Source organism: Terrapene carolina, unplaced genomic scaffold (assembly GCF_002925995.2).
Source record: "Terrapene carolina triunguis isolate 2854851 unplaced genomic scaffold, T_m_triunguis-2.0 Scaffold461, whole genome shotgun sequence".
Classification (NCBI taxonomy): Eukaryota; Metazoa; Chordata; order Testudines; family Emydidae; genus Terrapene; species Terrapene triunguis.
In genome coordinates, this window is record NW_020664812.1 from 140,243 (window position 1) to 143,819 (window position 3,577).

Here is a 3,577-nt window from a genome sequence, read left to right on the forward strand (position 1 = left end):
GCCAGGAATTGAATCCAGCTCTCCTGAGTAGAATTTTTTTGGGGAAAAAAAATGCAGATTCAGGTCGACCGCAACATCTTGCAAATTCATGTCAGTTTCACTGAATCGCTTTGGTGGGGGAAAATAACAGACCTTACACATGTTTCATTTTTGGCATTTTCTCAACCAAACGTTTCCATGGTTTGGAGTCAAAATGCCTTTTCATTTCAAAATCGCCTTCACGTTCATTTTTGTTTGCAAATCTTTTAAACAGGCTGAAATTGTTTCATTCGACCCGAAATGATTTTTTTTCCAACATTTCTATTGGCTGAAAATATTGAAACATTTTGTTGTGGGGCCGACCTGAAATTAATCTCTCCTCCCCTCCCCCCCGCTTTTTCAGAAAAGAACCAAAAACTCCGTTCTTTGCCCCACTCTGCTCTTGTGTACTAATCGCTAGGCAGTTCTGCCTTCCCTCCGCACCCAGGCCAGCTTGACTCGTGTAATCCCTTGAAGAGGGGGCGAAGCGTGGCACATCCTTGCGCCACTGCTGCTAGGAAGAGAACTAGGAGAACACCCAACTGCAAAGCACTCAGACAGCTTAAGCTGACTGTAGCAGGGTGCTGGTGCAAAAGCACCTAATTAGCCCCTGCCCGGTCAGCTCCAATCAGGGGACGCAGATTGGGGCTCATGGAAAAGGCCTGATGCCGGCCTGAGGATTGGCAACACCGGCTAGCCTGACAAGCCAAGGACTAAGCCGGGATGGGGAGGCAGCCAGGGAGAAGTCAGTCAGGGAGAGAACTGGGGGCCTCCTAGCTGAAGGCTGCCTCTGCCTGTAAAGGAGGTGACTAATTCTGTAAAGCTTGTATATAGATAGACACTGATGGTGGGATAATCTTAAGTAAATAAAGACACGGGTGTTGCACAGCCCCGAAGCCTCTCTGAGCCTTATTGGGGGCAGCAAGCGGGCCCCAGGAAGAGGGGCGGGTCGTGGACCCTGTTACACTGATGTAGTGCAGGCAGGATGCGTGGGGAAATCAGCCACCCAGCTTTGCAACACTGTTCCATTGCACAGCCAGCGTGGGCACTGGCGAGCGGCGTGTAGAAAAGATCAGCCTCCGCGTGGACCATGGGGGAGGGATCCATTGGCCAAGGGTGTGACGGGACATGGTTCCTTTCAGAGGTTTGCAGGCTCCTACATGAATCAACCTTCTGGAAGAGCTCCAGGTTAGGAATGCTGCAGCAGCGCTAATTAGAGTCAATTACAAGGTAATTACCCAGCCCTGGTATTAAAGGTCTGGTAGAACCAGCTGGGAGCAACCCTGCCCAGTGACTGGTTTGCTCCTCTACTTCTGGGAAGCTTTGAGCTGTCAATCAGACACGCTAAACCCGTGAAAAATCGCAGACATTGGGCTTGTTTTTGGCTTAACTGGCTTGTAAGTTGCTTGTTGTCTAGTTTTTGGCTTGTAGCCTGTTGCTTGTTTGGCTTGTTGCTTGCTGCTGCTTCTTCCTTTTTTTATCATCTCCAGGCAAGCCGGGGCAAGGGGGGGAGAGAGTCAGGGGTGCACAGCGAGCCCACCGCTGTCCCAGACTGCACGCCGCGGGGCTCTAGTCTTGGCCTTGTTTTGAAATGGGATTAGCTTGAATTTTGGCTTATTGTGAAAGTCGGGGGGCTTATTTACCGCGCAAGAGTTGTCAGCTGTGGTGGGGAGCTGTTTTTGTTCACCCTCAGATGAGGAAGACAATGAAAGAGCCAGGAGCGGCCTTCAGTTTCTGATCCGTCTAAGCCAGTGGTCCCCAACCTTTTTCGTCTGGCGGGCGCCGGACGATGAGCCACCGAGGACCGTGGCCCTCGCATCCGCCGAAATGCCGCCGACAAGTGGCAACGTCAAGCAGCATTTCGGCAGCGACGCCTCTTGATGACGCTGTTTCTCGGCGGCATTTCGGCGGCTGCTTGTCTGCCGGCCAGTACGCGGGCGCACATAGATGCCCCAGCGGGCACCGCATTGGGGACCACTGGTCTAAGCTGACTGTAAGGGCTGGTCCACACTAACCCCCCACTTCGAACTAAGATACGCAACTTCAGCTACGTTAATAACGTAGCTGAAGTCGAAGTACCTTAGTTCGAACTTACCTCCGTCCAGACGCGGCAGGAAGGCTCCCCCGTCGACTCCGCGTACTCCTCTCGCAGAGCAGGAGTACCGGCGTCGACGGCAAGCACTTCCGGGATCGATCCCAGAAGTTCGATTGCTTACCGCTGGACCCGGAGGTAAGTATAGACGTACCCTTAGTGTGACGCAAATAAGCTGTCACCATCATCAGGATGTATGTAGCATCAGTGGCAGGTTTCATTAAGAAAAAAGAGAGTTTCTTGCCCTTATGCAGAAAAGCTTGAAAACATGACCTGTCGGTCCTCCAGCGCCAGAACTCAAAACAAAAGAGCCGGCGTTTCTTTTTTTAATTTTTTTGAGCCAATTTTTTGCAGCGGCTGTGCACCTCATTCTTGCTCACGATTCTATCTCCATTACACGCCACGTTTGAAGAGCCGGCGTTGTCCTGGTTTTAAGATCATTTGGGACACAGGGAAGAATGGCACGGGGGGGAGGATTGCAGAAACAACCCAGTTATTTAATTAATATTAGTTCACCACCTAATGAACGGTTTGAGTGGTAGCCGTGTTAGGCTATATCAGCAAAACAAGGAGGAGTCCTTGTGGCACCTTAGAGACTAACCAATGTATTTGGGCATAAGCTTTCGTGGGCTAGAACCCACTTCATCAGATGCATGGAGTGGAAAATACAGTAAGCAGAATATATATGATAGCACATGAAAAGATGGGAGTTGCCTTACCAAGTGGGGGGTCAGTGCTAACGAACCAATTCAATTAAGATGGAAGTGGCCTATTCTCAACAGTTGATAACAGGGGGCCAATACCAAGGGAAGGAAAATTACTTTCGTAGTACTAGCGAGGCCAATGCAATCAAGGTGGCCCATCTCAAACAGCTGACAAGAAGGTGTGAATATCAGCAGAGGGAAAAATACTTTTTGTAGTGACCCAGCCACTCCCAGTCTTTATTCAGGACACAGGATTCCAGCAGCAGTCACACCAGTGCCAAATCCAGAGGTGAAATAACCTCTCTGCTCCCACTCTAGATTCCCCTGTTTATGCGTCGCACTTGGAGCTCCTGTGTAACTGGAGGCAGGAGTCCGTCCTGGAGCTTCTGCAGCCTGGGCTATGCAGGAGGGTAGGATGGATGGATCAGTTTCCTTGTGATTTTTAAACTCGATGAAATCACAGGGTCCTTCACACACACCTGCTGAAAGAAAGCGCGAAGTGTTTAAATAGCCGGGGGAACGAGGCTGAGATGAGGGGATGACGCCCACGCCCTGTGATTGCAAAAGGCTTCCCAGCACTACACCCTGATAACTGCGCCACTGAAAAACATTTCCAGCACCACATCCACGTGTGGCCTGTTGTTTTCCAAAAGGCCAACAAACATTTTTCATCACAAAGAAATAACTCACATGGCTCAAAACTCTGCAGCGCCGTTCATCGGGAAATTCCGACATTTGTTTTCGTTCCCAATCGGAAGGAAAA